Source organism: Saimiri boliviensis, chromosome 1, assembly GCF_048565385.1.
Source record: "Saimiri boliviensis isolate mSaiBol1 chromosome 1, mSaiBol1.pri, whole genome shotgun sequence".
In the NCBI taxonomy this organism is placed as follows: domain Eukaryota; kingdom Metazoa; phylum Chordata; class Mammalia; order Primates; family Cebidae; genus Saimiri; species Saimiri boliviensis.
The window spans coordinates 301294212-301311104 of NC_133449.1; positions in this window are offsets into that span (position 1 = coordinate 301294212).

Here is a 16893-nt window from a genome sequence, read left to right on the forward strand (position 1 = left end):
GGAGGTGTGTGCAGAGGGTATGTTCAGAAGGTGTGTGCAGAGGTGTGTGCAGGGGTGTGTGCAGGAGGTGTGTGCAGGCGTGTGTGCAGAGGTGTGTGCAGGGGTGTGTGCAGGAGGTGTGTGCAGAGGGTATGTTCAGAAGGTGTGTGCAGGGGATAGACACAGGGTGTGTGCAGGAGGTGTGTGCAGAGGGTATGTTCAGAAGGTGTGTGCAGAGGTGTGTGCAGGGGTGTGTGCAGGAGGTGTGTGCAGAGGGTATGTTCAGAAGGTGTGTGCAGAGGTGTGTGCAGGGGTGTGTGCAGGAGGTGTGTGCAGAGGGTATGTTCAGAAGGTGTGTGCAGAGGTGTGTGCAGGGGTGTGTGCAGGAGGTGTGTGCAGAGGGTATGTTCAGAAGGTGTGTGCAGGGGATAGACACAGGGTGTGTGCAGGAGGTGTGTGCAGAGGGTATGTTCAGAAGGTGTGTGCAGAGGTAGGTGCAGGGGTGTGTGCAGGAGGTGTGTGCAGAGGGTATGTTCAGAAGGTGTGTGCAGAGGTGTGTGCAGGGGTGTGTGCAGGAGGTGTGTGCAGGCGTGTGTGCAGAGGTGTGTGCAGGAGGTGTGTACAGAGGGTATGTTCAGAAGGTGTGTGCAGGAGGTGTGTGCAGAGGGTATGTTCAGAAGGTGTGTGCAGAGGCAGGTGCAGGGGGCATACGGGGGGTGGTGGCAGATGGTGGATGCGGGGCTGCATCTGGTCAGCCCAGGACGTTCTCTTGGCCCACTGGTGTTAGAGTACATTTGGCCAATTGCCCTCATCTGATATTTGACAAGCTGCAAACCCAAGGGCATGCTGGTGTCCGAGGGCACCTCTGTGCTGACCTCAGCATGTGCAGCAAGAGCCCGGACACCGTGGCCTGCCTGTCTCAGGCAGTGCTCTGTGGGAGGATGGGTGTCTTCGCTGACAACCCAGGGAGGACAGCAGGAGGAGCCCTGAGTTGGGCTCAAGAGCTGCAGGAGCAGATGGCTCTTCTGGTCTCTGCCACAGCTTTAGGCCACAGGACACACAACGTCATACTTGACCACCATGTATGGGGACTGCCGAGCACTCGGCATTCCTGAGTGCAGATTGTCAGGTAGCTTTACAAAACTTGCAAACCCAGCAACAGCTCCACGACCCCTCCTTTAAGACGGTTCAGGACACAGCGGAGCCTCACACTCCCAGCCCCACCACTGCCCTGGTGTGCACTGAGGGAACTCTGTCCAGCCAGGAGCGAACAGCATCCCACTCTTCAGAAGGACACGTCAGCAAACAAAAGTCCTCATGGGCCCTCACCCAACATCAGTGGCTTTTCAGGCATAACACAGGCCCCCGACACTGAGCCCCTTCCTCCTGGGCAGGTGCCCACTGGCCAGACAGGGCAGGGCAGGGACGAGTGGGACCTGAGTAGGCAGCCAGTCCAGGGCAGAGCCACAGGGACGTGATGGAAGTGCCAACAGGAACTTTGAAAACAATGTCTCATCTCATCAATGTATCGCAGCTTCGTTGTAGAAAATATAGACACTACAGAAGGGAACCCAGATGAGAGGTGCCACCCTGCTGAGATAACCCACCTCAGCATTCCCACGGTCCTGCAAGCGTTTCCTCAGATCTGTGCGCATTCACAGGCATGAAGTTATGCTAAGCATTGCCACACGCTTCTGCCACTAAGTAGTCTTTAATGTCGCTTATTAAACAGCATTTTGGTGGTCACGTTAGAGCATAAACCAAACCCACATTATCATCGCGTCTTCAGCAGCTGAACGTCGTTTCTGTCTCCACTTCTTCAAGGCGGTCACTCTGGCTGGCCACATTGTGAAGATCCTTGGAGACGTGGCAGCCTTCCAGCCTGGAGGGGGACTGCAAAAGCACATAGCCATGGAGAAGCTGGGAAAGCAGAGGCGGGGGGTGAGGTGCCTGGGCTTGGGCCCCATCAGCCTGTGGCAGAGGCACCCACACAGGCCTGAAGTCCCAGCAGCAGGAACGCTATCTGTGGGTCCAGGGCTCCCCTACGGCTTTGACTGGGCCCTAAGACAAGAGTCTCCATACCTGGGTACACCTCACCTCAGGTGGGACCCCAACACTTCAGCGAGTGTCACTGGCATCACTAAAGCTAGACCAGAAGAGAGTGTGTTATGCCATGATCACGATGACCCTCCCCATGCCAGCGCAGGCTCCCACCATGACCCCTCACCATCCCAGCACACGCTCCCACCATGACCCCTCACCATCCCAGCACACGAGCTCACCGTGACCCCTCGCCATCTCAGCAGACGCTCCCACCGTGACCCCTCCCCATGCCAGCACAGGCTCCCACCATGACAACTCCCCATCCCAGCACACACTTCCACCATGACAACTCCTCATCCCAGCACACGCTCCCACAATGACCCCTCGCCATCCCAGTAAACGCTTCCACCATGACCCCTCCCCATCCCAGCACACGCTGCCACCATCACAACTCCCCATCCCAGCACACACTTCCACCATGACCCTTCCCCGTCCCAGCACACGCTCCCACCATGACCCCTCCCCATCCCAGCACACGCTCCCATCGTGACTCCTCCCCATGACAGCACACGCTCCCACCATGACCCTTCCCCGTCCCAGCACACACTCCCACCATGACCCCTCCCCATCCCAGCACACGCTCCCATCGTGACTCCTCCCCATGACAGCACACGCTCCCACCATTACCCCTCCCCATCCCAGCACACGCTCCCACCATGACCCTTCCCCGTCCCAGCACACGCTCCCACCATGACATTTCCCCATCCCAGCACACACTCCCACCATCACATCTCCCCATCCCAGCACACGCTCCCACCATGACATTTCCCCGTCCCAGCACACGCTCCCACCATCACATCTCCCCATCCCAGCACACGCTCCCACCATCACATCTCCCCATCCCAGCACACGCTCCCACCATGACAACTCCCCATCCCAGCACACGCTCCCACCATGACCCCTCCGCATCCCAGCACAGGATCCCACGATTAGCTGTGATCATGAATGACCTCATGATGAATCCCAGGACTGCAGCTCCCAAGGACCAGCGGCGGCCTCCATCCCCAGGTTCTATCCGGGGTTCCTCACAGGGCCCCAGCCCTCAGGCCGAGTTCACATCTGGAGTGGCACTTTAGGCCAACAGACCCAGATCGCTGTGGCAGAAGCCGGGTGGGAGAGGCTCCCCATTTGCCGTCTCTCCAACAGGTACACCTCCATAGCTTTCTAGAACATTCCAAGGAGGCTCCCAGTCCCCGAGTCTCCATCCTCAAGCCTGTGGGCCCTCCAGAGACCAGACAGAGACAGGAAGACCCACGCGGTTGGAGAGGAGAGCTGGGGGAGCAGCCTGAGGGAGCCCTGGGCTTTCTCTAAATGGAGTAGGGGTGGGAGGAGGCTGCTATGTGCAGTGAGGGGGCTTGAGAGGGAAATGAGTGTCTCCACCCACCCCAGGGACAGGCACTCACCCTAAGCCCACGCGGCTCGCAGCATCGTGACCAGGGCTGTGCACAGCAGCTACACCCAAGCCCAACTCCAGCTGTGTGCCTGAGCTCGCTCAGAGACTGGTCCTGAGTCATCCTCTGTCCGCCCTGCGTTTGAGAAGAAGGAGATGCGGGCATCCAGCGCAGCCGGGCTGGAAATCCACAGCCTGGCGGTGCAACCTCACCTGCACTCATGTGGCCAGTGGGACTCACCTTCGCACACTCACGCTCAGCTCACGTGCACACACAAGCACAGCACACGGTCCACGTTCATGCCCTTCACTCACCTTCGCACACTCATGCTCAGCTCACATGTACACACACTCACAAGCACAGCACACGGTCCACGTTCATGCTCTTCATTCACCTTCACTCACGCTCAGCTCACATGTGCACACACTCACAAGCACAGCACACGGTCCACGTTCGTGCCCTTCACTCACCTTCACTCATGCTCAGCTCACATGTACACACACTCAGGAGCACAGCACACGGTCCACTTTCGTGCCCTTCACTCACCTTCGCACGCTCACACTCAGCTCACATGTGCACACACTCACAAGCACAGCACACGGTCCACGTTCATGCCCTTCATTCACCTTCGCACACTCACGCTCAGCTCACGTGTGCACACACTCACAAGCACAGCACACGATCCACGTTTGTGCCCTTCACTCACCTTCACACACTCATGCTCAGCTCACCTGTGCACACACAAGCACAGCACACAGACCACATTCGTGCCCTTCACTCACACGCACACCTGCTCACACTAAAACCAGACACGTACATAGTTGTACATGCACACTCATGGACATGCTTGCACACCCACACACAGTCTCCATCCAATACCGGCCCCCATCACACACCCACATGTGGACCCCCATCCAGCACTGGAGCCATCACACACCCACACGTGGACCTCCCCCTACCCCGGGTGGCAGGAGCCCAGTGGGCAGTGCAGAGGAACGGACAAGGGTAGAGGGGGTGGGTGGCATGAGCCACCTGGAGACCCGTCCTGAGTGCGCCAGGCTGCTGCCCACGTCCTGGAGAGGAAAGGAGGCGCCAGCCACCCTCCCCCAGCTCCTTGGCGAGGCCGCATCTGGTCCAGGGCCAGCCACCCTCTTGCTGGTTTCGGTTCCTCCTTTATTCATTCATAAACGTCGAACAAAAGCGCTCTTTTCCCCACAGTATCTCCAGCCATTAAGGTCAACATCAATATTTGAGAACTGTCAGTACCGCATTTTACCCACTAACCCTCCCAAGTGTGGATGGGAAGGCAGGCGTAGCCCTTGCGGGGCTGTTTCTGGTGAACACAGTTGAGGATGGGCTTGGGGATTCCCTGAGGAGGGGAGTGTGAGAGCAGCCGGCGGGCCGCTGTGGCCTGGTCTCTGTCCTGCTCTGTGGCTCGGAGGGAGTGCGCTGTCGGGTTTGGGTTGAAACACCGTCCCCAGCATCTTTGGGGGACACTGTCACGGCCCGTGACTCCTGCTGTCGTGTCTGGAAAGGGGAGGCTTTGGAGTGAGTGGCCCACGGCCTTCCCGTTGCAGGAGCTGGTGTGGGAAGGGGCATCCCCGTGGCTCTGGGCTGGAGCCCTGTAACGATGGGACATATCAGCACCCTCAGACGCGTTTCCCTGGAGCGGGTGCAGTGGGTCCCGGGAGCTTGTGAACTGCTCTGTGCTGCTGCTGGGCTGCACTGACAGCACGCACAAACCCAGCCACAAGTGGCCTGGCCGTGGGAGACGCCCTGGAAACCAGAGGCAGGGTGGGCAGCTCTGCTGTCCCGGGACTGGGCCAGGACAGCTCAGCACTTGTGGTCCTTGGCCACGTGCCACCCACTCAGCAAGGAGCCCAAAGAGCTCCCCAAGGCCTGCAGGCCAGTGCCAGGCCCCACATCCCTGAGCCACTCTCAGGCAGGGGCCGGGCCTCAGCTGGGGGACACAGCACTAGGTGAGGGCAGAGGTGTCCCAGGCATGTGGCCTGCAGGGGTTTGTCCAAAACAAATTCTATCCTGGACCCTGAAGGGAAATAGAGGCCAGGCTGTTTCCTACACTTTACAATACTGGAAAGCACAGGATTCCAAAGGGAATCTTGGTTTCCAGCTTTTCTGAAAGCACCTGACAGGCGGGCATGCACCCCTCTCAGGCGAGCCCCCAGCCCCTCAGGCATGGAGCCATGACCTTCTCCCCAGCAAGGACAGGGCCAGGATACTGCCGCCACCGGGAGCCATGTCTTCAGCCAACAGTGGGAGCTGTGCCTGCACGGGGCGCCTGTCAACCCCGGCATCTTCCTCTGTCCTCCCAGGCACTTAGCATCGTCCGGGTCTGCTGCCTCCTGGGCCTGCCCGATATTGTTCGGACATTTGTCCCCACAAATCTCATATCGAAATGGAGTCGCCAGAGTGGGAGGTGGGGCCTGGTGGGAGGTGTCTGGATCACAGGGGTGGGTCCCTCATGAATGGTGTGGGCCATCCCCTTGGTGAGGAGTGAGTTCTCGCTCTGGTAGATCTGGTTGTTTAAGACCAGGCGTCCCCAAACTACGGCCCGCGGGCCACATACGGCCCCCTGAGGCCATTTATCCGGCCCCCCGCCGCACTTCAGGAAGGGGCACCTCTTTCATTGGTGGTCAGTGAGAGGAGCACAGTATGTGGCGGCCCTCCAACGGTCTGAGGGACAGTGAACTGGCCCCCTGTGTAAAAGTCTGGGGACGCCTGTTTAAGACTGTGTGGTGGCTGGCAGAGTAGTTCACACCTGTAATCCCAGAACTTTGGGCGACTAAGGCAGGTGGATCACTTGAGGTCAGGAGTTTGAGACCAGCCTAGCCAACGTGATGAAACCCCATCTCTACTAAAAATACAAAAATAACTAGCTGGGTATGGTGGCATGTGCCTGTTATTCCAGCTACTCAGGAGGCTGAGGCAGGGGAATTGCTTGAACCCAGGAGGCAGAAGTTGCAGTGAGCTGAAATTATGCCATTGCACTCCAGCCCGGGTGACAGAGCAAGACTCTGTCTCAACTTTTTTTTTAAAAGTGTGAGATGCCTCCCACCTCTGACTTGCTCCCCTTCTCACAATGTGAGGCACCTCCCTCCTCTGGCTTGCTCCCCTCACAGTGCCACGCACCTGCTCCCTCTTTGCCTTCCACTGTGATTGGAAGCTCCCTGAGGCCTCATCAGAAGCAGATCCTGGCACTGCACTTCATGGATGGTCTCCAGGACCATGAGCATTAAACTTTTTTTCTTTTAAATTATCCAGTCTCAGGTTTCCTTTATAGCACCCAAGAAAGGACTAGTATACCGCCCGGCCTGTCTTCCTGCCATCTGCTGTTACGCAAACTGATCAGGACCAGGGCCAGCATCAGATATCACCTGGCGGCGGTCCTCTGCCAACTCCCAGGCTTACCCCACTGTGGCCAGGGGAACCTGTGGCCACCTGCTCCTCTTCTCTGAGGCTTCGGGGAGCCCAGAGCTCAGCGTCCCTGAGGGCCAGGGCAGAGTGTGGCCTGGGGCTACCAGCTTCAGGAAGCTCCAGGCCTCCCCCAAACGGGAGCTCCCTGAAAGCCAGAGTCACCCACTCCACATGGCCCAGTGGCCATCACTCAAAGCTCACCTTCTCCTTGAGCCTCTGGTCAGCTGGCAGCCCTGACTGCTCCCTGGCTGCTTGTCACACTTTCCGCCACCCGTGCTGACCAAGCTCCACCACCTCAACCCCACAGGCTCCAGCCACCGGCTGCCACCGCCTGCATTCCATCGGGCAGAGCTCCGTCGCACGAGGCTGGGGCCCAGTGTCACCGCCTCTGTGTTGTGTCCAGCGGGCAATGTGCATGCTGGGTCCTCACTGTGAGGAACCCAGGCTCTGGGGGCCCAGGCGCACGGGTCTGGCCAGGCCCACACTGGGGCAAGCAGGCTTCCAGCCGTGTGGCCGTGAAGAAGCCAATCTCCGAACTCCACTTTTCTCATCTTGAAAAAATAAAAATAAGAGGGTCCTCAGGGACTGGGGGTTCCAGCCCTCTTGGGCCTTACCATTTCCGGCACGGAGGATGGAGCCGTCCCTTACAGCTTGGACTGGTGAGAAGCAAGCATGAGGCTATGGTGGCATTTTGGGTAAAGCTTAGATTTTTCAGAAGAAACAAGTGTGAGTGGTACCTACCGTGTCCCTCTTCTCCTCTGCCCTGAGAAGAGCCATGATGTCTGGAACTGCAGCAGTGGCCTTGGGATAATGAAAGGGAAAGAAAGTTGGCATCACAGGCATGCCCAACCTGGGCTCCAAACCAAGGCCACTCCTGCCAGGCCTAGGCTGTGGCTGAGAGAAAGAGGGCACAAGCATTGAATAACTGCTGCTGCACCTGGCGCCTTCACATGGACCCTGGCATCTTCTGACATGCTGGGCGCAGCGTAGGTGGCACAGGCTTGCATGCAGGTGCCCATACCAAGGCCTGGAAGGAGGCTGTGCCCGCCCAGCGGAGCGGTCCCCTTTCTCCCTGGGGAGATAGAGCCCCAGGAGGGTCAGGAGCAGGAGCATGGGAGTGGCTGGGGCTGCGGAGGGGAGCTCTGGAGGACCCCACCTGTCTACGGCTTGGACAGAGGGAGCCAGCTGCTGGGGACGTTCCTCTGTCTGCCCAGCGTCCAGCCTGGCCCAAGTCCAGGTCTGAGCAGTCGTTGGGGTGGATGGGGGAGTGAGTCGGGCAGGGAACACAAGCCTGAGATGTAATCAGCCGGCTTTGCAGCTCTGGCGAGCGAGTGGGCCTCCTGCACCCCGTATCAGCCCCAAAACCGCTGGAGCAGGCCTTGTCCTCAGAGGCAGCACTGGGAGAATAAAGTGCGGGGAGCTTTGCAGCCCAGAAGCACCCAGTCTGTTGGACAGTGTGGCCATAAAAATGTTGGGTTTGGGGCCAGGTGCAGTGGCTCACGTCTGTAACCCCAGCACTTCAGGAGGCTGAGGCAGGTGGATCACAAACAAGGTCAGGAGTTCAGGACCCGCCTGGCAAACATGGTGAAACCCTGTCTCTACTAAAAATACAAAACTTAGCCAGGCATGGTGGCGCATGCCTGTAATCCCAGCTACTTAGGAGGCTAAGGCAAGAGAATTGCTTGAACCCGGGAGGTGGAGGTTTCAGTGAGCCTAGATTATACCACTGAACTCCAGCCTGGGCAACAGAGCAAGACTCCATCTCAAAAAAAAAAAAAAAAAAGCTGGTTTGTGAAAACTTTTTTGAAACCAAAAACTGCCCGGTGAGGGCTACAGGTTTGTGCTCCTGCAGGAATCCTGGGTGTAAGCCCCAACCCAGGGCTGTGGCGTTTGGAGGCGGGTCCTCCCGCTGGCATCAGTGCCCTCCCCTCCCTCTGCCCATGCACCAGGGAGCCGGGAAGAGCCCTCACCAGTAGGCCAGTCGGCCAGCGCCCGGATCTCCGGCTTCCACCCCAGAGCGGTGGGAAATGGGCGTCAGCTGCTCCTGCGGCCCGTGCCTGGTTTGCTGCTGCAGCCACCTGAGCTGACCAAGACCTCCCCCAGAATCTGCGCAAAATCCCAGCACTTTGAATGTCACCTATGCGGCAAAAGCAGCGATTAACTTAGGGATCTCGAGAGGCGCTTCTCCCGGGTTATGGGGGCGGGAGCTAAATGCAATCACTCCTGTCCTTCTAAGACTCAGAAGACGTGGAGTGGAGAGACAGGGACCCCAGGGCGCCTGGAGGCGCAGAAGCTGGAGGCGGCAGGAGGATCCTGTCCCAGAGCCTCCAGACAGAGTGAGAGTCCTGTGTGTTGTTCTGAGCCGAGGCTGGGGTAACTGTCACAGCGGTCACGAGAGACTGAGACGTCCCACGCACAGCAGCACGCGAGAGCAGGACTGAGACATCACCTCCGTCACGCCCCGACACTCGGAGCCGGACACTTGCGGCTGCTGCGCTCTCAGCCGGAGCTCCAAAGGCGTTAGCTGTTCTCTGTTCTGACCTGAGGCCTGACGCACTGCAGCCGGTCCAGAACCGTCCATAGTCCCCGTCCTCACTCCCCTCGGGAGCTGTGCGCTGGCCTGCACCTGGACAGAGCCAGAGGCACCAGGCCCCCTGCCAGGAAGGCGCAGAGTTCTCAGAGGCACGGCCCCTCCCCAGGGCCCTCGGGACGTCTGTGAGGCATTGGCTCCCCCAGCCCAAGGCGCCATCCGGGAGGAAGCCTTGCACCACCCACAGACTGGGGACACAGCCCCAGGAACACAGAACCTTGTGGGTTTTTGGAGACGCAGAAGCAGCAAAGCCCCAATGCCTGCAGGGAGCTGTGTGGGGAGCTGTGCTAGGAAGGGGCATGGCAGACCCGGCACCCAAAGCTGGCGCAGGCCATTCGTCCCCACATGCCAATGCCTGGGAAACACCCTGAGGGGTCTCAGAGCCCTGTGGATCGGGCAGTGCTCTCCAGAGACAGGAGCTGCAGGCGCTCAGTGTGGCAGGCAGGCAGGTCCCGGCAGGCATCCCAGGGCACGATCTCGGCGGAGAACCACCAGGTGTCCACGAGGGGCTCGCTCTCTGTCCATCTCACAGGGAGTGGGGGAGGCAGAGGGAGCCCCGGACTCACTGGGCTCTGACCCAGATGCTTCTCTTCTGCAGGGCAGAGGCCTCCTCCCAGAGAGCCCAGAGCCACTGCCTGCCCGTCTCTGGGGCTCCCAGTGGAGATGCCATGCAGTCCCAGTGTCCTCCCACTGGACCCTCCAGCGCCCGAGGGTGTCTGCGTCCCCAGCACCACAAGGAAGATTCTAGGCTGTATTCGGTGGGGGCTGTGCTATTTTCTGTCCTTATTTCACCTAGAATGGCCAGTTCCGAACTCAAGCCCTGCAAATGATTTTTTTCAAAGGCCCCTTTTCAGCATCAAGGAGCAGGAAGCAATATCTTTTAAAAACCGACTGGCCACACATTTCTGCTCATTAAATAAATATTTTTACGTTGGACCTGATTGATTTTTCAGACATGTGGAACAATGGGCCTGACTCACCCGTGTGCAGCTGGGAGCCTCCTTCCTCTCTGGGGACCTTTGAAGTCCCAGAGAAGCGGCCACACCTGGTGCACAGGTGGGGCCCAGCCGATAGGCACCTGAATTCTCAGCAGCTTCACAGGTGTTTGGAAATGGGCTCCCGCTCGGCTGACAGGGCCCCTTCCTGTGTGCCGAGGGTGGGATGCGCAGTGTGGCAGCCACAGGAGAGAAAAACGCCGAAGGGTGAAAACCAGCGGAGAGGGTTGGGAAAGGCTGCCCCTAGGCAGGTCAAAGAGAGAGCGGAGGTCCTGCCACACCGGCCAGCCCCTCCCAGGCCCTCTCCCCGCACCAGTATCTCAGCCTCAGCCTCTGACACCCAGAGGGAGCCCGGGACTCAGGGAGGGCCACACCGTTTGCTTCTGTAAGGGAGCTTCAGTTAGTCAGTCATTCAACGAACATGAACCCAGAGCCACCCGCACCGCAGGTCCCATCCTAGGTGCTGGTCATGGAGCAGATGAAGCCTGAGGGCCTTCGTGTCTATTGAGGGGGCAGATGACAAACCAGGAGTGCAAGTCGTAGCACACGCTGGTGCAGCTGCCGGGAGCTGGGCAGGGCCAAGCCAGGCACAGGGGACAGGCGGCCACAGCCTTAATGCGGTGGTGGGTGCCACAGACCTCCTTGGAAGGTGTCTGAGCAGAGACAAGGGAGCGAGGAGTGAGCACCTGACTCTGGAGAAGCGTACCCTGCAGTGTGACCCTCAGGTGGGGCTGGGGTCGGGCACGCTGGGCTCGGGGTGGGTTGCCATGGTGGCAGGTCCACACAAAGCCTTGCTGCAGGCGGGATGTGGCCGTGCCCAGCCCACACCTCCTGCAGCCACAACGTAAATAAGTCCTGCTAGTTGACTTTCTACCATTCATTTCTTCTTGCTTGGAATTATTTTTCTGCTGTGGAAACCAAATGGCAGGTTTTACACAAACATTTATCCAACTTAGTTTTTAGTTTTTAAAAAAATAAATGTCATATATAGGTGACATTTATTTGGTCTCATTATCATATAGACGAATAGAACAGAATGGAAAACTCAGACAGGAAGCTGCATACCTACAGCCGTCTGATCTTTGACAAGGCCAACAGAACCAGGCGTGGGGAAAGGACTCCCTGTCAGATAAATGGCGCTGGGACAGCCAGCTCGGGCACAGGCACGAGAAGGAAACTGGACTCTCACCCTCACCCATAGACAAAAATCAACTCTAGGTGGATTAAAGACTCAAATGCAAGATGTCAGACTACAACAATCCTGGAAGACACCCTGGGAAACGCGCTTCTTGATGTCGGTGTTGCTGAAGAACTTCTGGCTGCATCCCCAACAGCAATTGCAGCAGAACAAAAGTAAACTGGTGGGAACTGATGGAACTGAAGAGCTTCTGCACAGCAGAGGAGACTGATACCCCACAGAACGGGAGAAAATATTTGCAGAGTATGCGTCTGACCAAGGCCTAATATCCAGTGTCTAGAGGGAACTTAAACAAATCAACAAGCAAAAAACAACCCCATTTAAAAAAAAAAATGGGCAAAGGACATGAACAGGCACTTCTCAAAAGAAGACATGCAAATGACCAACATGTATAAGAAAAAATTCTCATTATCAGAGAAATGCAAATCAACACTGTGACGAGACACCAGCTCAGCAGTCAGAATGGTGACGATGACAAAGTCAAAAAAAACAACAGATGCTGGCAAAGCTGGAGAAAAGGATGATGCTCACACACTGCTGATGGGAACGTAAATGAGCCCAGCCCCTGTGGAAAGCAGTCTGGAATTTTCTCAAAGATCTTAAAACAGAGCTACCATTTGACCCAGCAATCCCATTACTGGGTATGTACCCAAAAGAAAAGAAAAGAGTCTACTAAAAGAACACATATGTTCAACTCAGCATTATTCATAACAGCCAGACATGGAATCAACCCAAGTGGCCATCAGTGGTAGACCACATAACAAAAATGTGGTGGCCAGGTGCAGTGGCTCACGCCTATAATCCCAACACTTTGGGAGGCTGAGGCAGGTGGATCATGAGGTCAGGAGATGGAGACTATCCCGGCTAACACAGTGAAACCCCAGCTCTACTAAAAATACAAAAAATTAGCCGTGAGTGGTGGTGCATGCCTGTAGTCCCAGCTACTCAGGAGGCTGAGGCAGGAGAATCACTTGAACCCAGGGGGTGGAGGTTACAGTGAGCCAAGATCATGTCATTGCACTCCAGCCTGGGTGACAGAGAGAGACTCTGTCTCAAAAAAAATTAATTAAATTCAATTAAATTTTAAAAAAAGAAAATGTAGTACATACACCATGGAATACTATGCAGCCATGAAAAGAATGAGATTGTGTCCTTTGCAGCAATGTGGACGCAGCTGGAGGCCATTCTCCTACGCAAATTAATGCAGGAACAGAAAACCAAACACTGCGTGTTCTCACTTACAAGTGGGAGATAAACATTGAGGACATGTGGACAAAAATATGGGAACAAAAGACACGGCCTCCTGGAGGGTCGGGGGATTAAAAACCTGGCTGTCAAGTGTGACGCTAGCTGTCTGGGTGATGGGACCCACACTCCAAACCTCAGCATCACGCAGTGTTCCCATGTAACAAATGTGCACATGTTCCAACTAAATCTAAAATATAAGTTGAATTTTTAAAAGGGAAATAAGATAAATGTCCTACCAGTTTTTGATCAGTCAAATGTTTCATTCAATACCTTAAGCAGAAATAGTCATAGGTATTGGAAGAATAAGTAAAGAATTGGAATGGAAATCCACAGAGGAAAAATGGGCAAGCAATTAAAATGTGTCAGCAGGTATTTTTTATTTTTACTAGGTCCCAATGTTGTTGTTTACACGTTTGTCAGTTGATTAGTTGTTTTTGGTGAATATTCATTAGATTCATGTAAGTGGTTTATTTTCTAATTACTGGACTGAAGCCGCTATAAACAGCCCTGTGTAGATTTTCCTGTGAAATAAACTTTCATTTCTCCAGAGTACATATCCAGGCAGGGGATGGCTGAATCCCAAGGTGAGCCTAGATATAATGTTAAAACACCCTGACACCTTGTCTGCCACACGTCAATCCCCAGCAGCAGCTCATCCCCACCAAGGCCCCTTTGCTGCACCCACGTCCTAGCCAGTACTGGGTGTGGCCACACGTTTGCTTTTTTCCTGTGCTGTTCTCACCGGTGTGTCATGGTTCCACGTATGAGTTGTGTGCATTCTTATTCCCTCGTGGCTGGCGATGCTGAGCACCCACCTCGTGTTCTTATCTGCCACCCGAATGCCTTCGGTGAAGAAGTTGTTCGATCTCTTGCCCATTATTCACCTACCGGCATTGTGTTAGTGGTTTCCTTCAATGTTCACCGCCGTTAGGTAGAAACGCCGTTGACACGTGTGTGCTGGTCTCGTGTCCCGTGACACTGCCGAACTCGTGGACTAGTTATAGGTGGGGTTTCATGCCTTTTTTGGTAAATTCCTTGGAACTTTCTACATCAACAATTATGCTCTCTGTAAACAGAGATGGTTTTCTTTCTTCCTTTCTTGTCGGAATGCCTTTCATTTCCTTTTCTTGCTTTATTGCACTAGCTGGGACTTTCGGAATGATGCTGGCAAAGACAGAAGTGGGGACCACCTATCCTCCTTCCAGATTTTAGGGAGGAAGTATCCAGTTTTTCACCACTACATGATGTCACCTGCGGATTTTTAATGGGTACGCTCCATCAGGTGAAGGAAGTTCTCCGCTGTTCCTGGTTTGCTGAGCGTTTTTCCATGAATGATTCTTGACTTTTGTCATTGTTTTCCTGCGTGATTTGAGACGTTCATGTGCGTTTTCTTCTCTGGTCTGTCAATACAGTGGAGAGGGCTGATTGAATTTCAGCTGTTTCGCCAGCCTCGCATGCTGCTGTCACATGTATGGTGGTTCTTATACAGTACTGACTTTGACTTGCTGTATTTTGTAGATACTTTGGCATCCCTGTTCATGAGCGATGTTCGTACGTGGTTTCGTTTCTTGTACTGTCATTTCTCTGGCTTTGGCATTGGAGTAACACTGTTTTCATAACATGAGTAGGGAAGCGTTTCTCTTCTGTTTTCTGGGGGAGACTGTGCAGCATGGGTAGCTTTTCCTCATTCCATGTTCATAAAATGCGCTAATGAAACCGTCTGTGTCTGGAACTTGCATTTGTAGAATGTTTTTGTACTATGAATTCGATGACTTTAATACAAAAGGACTGTTCATTCAGGCCATCTATTTCTTGTTGAGTGAGTGTTTGCAGTGTGTGGCTTTTAAAGAATTGGCTTGTTTGTTTGAAGTTGCCAGATGTATGTGCACAGAGTAGCTTGAAATGCTCGTGTGTTGCCCTCTTAATGTTTATGGATCAATACTCCTCTTTCGTTACTGATACTGGTAATTTCCCTCTTTCGTTACTGATACTGGTAATAAAGATATCTCCTCTTTCGTTACTGATACTGGTAATTTCCCTCTTTCTCCCTCTCTAATCAGTCTGGTTAAAGGTTTATCAACTTTACTGATCTTTTCAAAGAACCAGCTTCTCATTTATGGATTTTTCTTTGTGTCTTTCTGTTTTCGATTTCATCGGTTTCTCTTATCTTTGTTCTTTCCTTCCTTCTGCCTGCTTTCAGTTTAATTTGCTCCTAGTTTTGTGATTTCTTAAGGTGGAAGCTTAGATTGTTGATTTATCATTTTCTTCTGTTCTTAGCATCAGCATTTCTTTATTCCTTTCTACCTAAATGCTTCTAATATAAGCATTTAGTTCTGTAAATTTCTCTCTAAGCACTATTTCATTTTGATATGTTGTATTTTGCATTTTCATTCAGTTCAATGATTTCCAGTTTTTCTGAACCATCCTCCTGAACACCTACATTATCTAAGGAGTATGTTGTTTAATTTCCACTTATCTGGAGTTTTCTAGGTATTTTTATGTTATTGACTTCGAGTTTAACTCCATTGTAGTTTTTTGGTTACTTTAAATTTGTTCACGTGCATTTTATGACCAAAAAGAAGGAGCCCATAGATGTTGTCTGGCAGAGCGTTTTATTACTCAGGTCCAGCTGGTTTCTGGAGCAGTCAGTTCTTCCATATCCTTGCTGAGTTACTCTCCACTTTTCTATCAGCAACTGAGAGAGGAGTTGTTATGGACTGAATTGTGTCCCACAAAATTCACACATTGAAGCCCTAACCCCCAACATAACTGTGTTTAGAGATGGGGCCTGTAAAGAGATGATTAAGGTTGCAAGAGGTCATAATGGGGGAGGCTGATGCAACAGGACTCGTGTCCTTATAAGATGAAAAGACACAAGGAATCGTTCACTCTCCACACCAGCACAAAAAGAGACCATGTGAGAACACTCAGAAGCCAACCCCACCCCCCTTCATCTTGGCGTTCCAGCCTCCAGAATGGTGAGAAAACAGACTTTTAAGTCCCCAGTGCGTGGCGTTATGACATGGCAGCCCTAGAAGACTGAGACGGAATGTTGGGGTCACCAGTTCCAGTGTGGAGCTGCCTGTTCCCTGTCAGGTCTCTGGCCCTTGCCTTGTGTGTTTGGAAGCCCTGTTGTTAGGTGCATAGGTATTGAGGATGACTGGGTCTTCCTGGGGACTCGCCCATTGTCATCGTGCACCATCCCACTTTACTCTGGGCGGTTTTCCTTGCTCTGAAATCTACTTGGTCACTCCAGTTTTTTCAATTGGTGCTGCTTGGCATACCTTTTTCTATCCTTTTACTTTTAACCTGCCTCTATTTTGTATTTAAAGAGGGTTTTTGTAGACAGCCTGTAGGTAGGACTTGTTGCCTTTATCCAGTCTGATCATTTCTGTCTTTAATCAGTATGTGTGAATAATCTACATGTATATTCATTACAGGTGCATCTGAATTTAGGTCCAGCATTTCTTGCATGCCCTCTGTTTGGCCCCTCTGATTTTTTCCCCCTTTCCCCTTTGCATGCCTTCTTTTGAATTCTTGGGATATTTTGTAGCGTTTCATTTTGATTTATCTAATGATTTCTGGAATTCTATCTCTGTGCATTGTCATTCTAAGGATTGCAATATACATTCCAACGCCTTCTCACCTTTCCAGTCTATGCAGAACTAATATTTTCCCACTTCAGGCTGTAACGCTGGGTCCTCGCCCCCACCAAGGCCCCTCTGCTGCACTCTTTGTCGGAGTCATTGCATGGCATCTGCACATGTTGAAAATTCCACCACGCGATGTTTTCATTGTCGCTTTCAACCATCATATGTACTTTAAAGACTCATCTGCAAGAAACCCATTTTAAATGTAATGATACAGCTGTTTCACAGTACAAGGATGGGAAAAGACCCGCTAGATCAACATCAGTTACACAAAAATCCTCAAACAACTCTATTCATGTCAGAC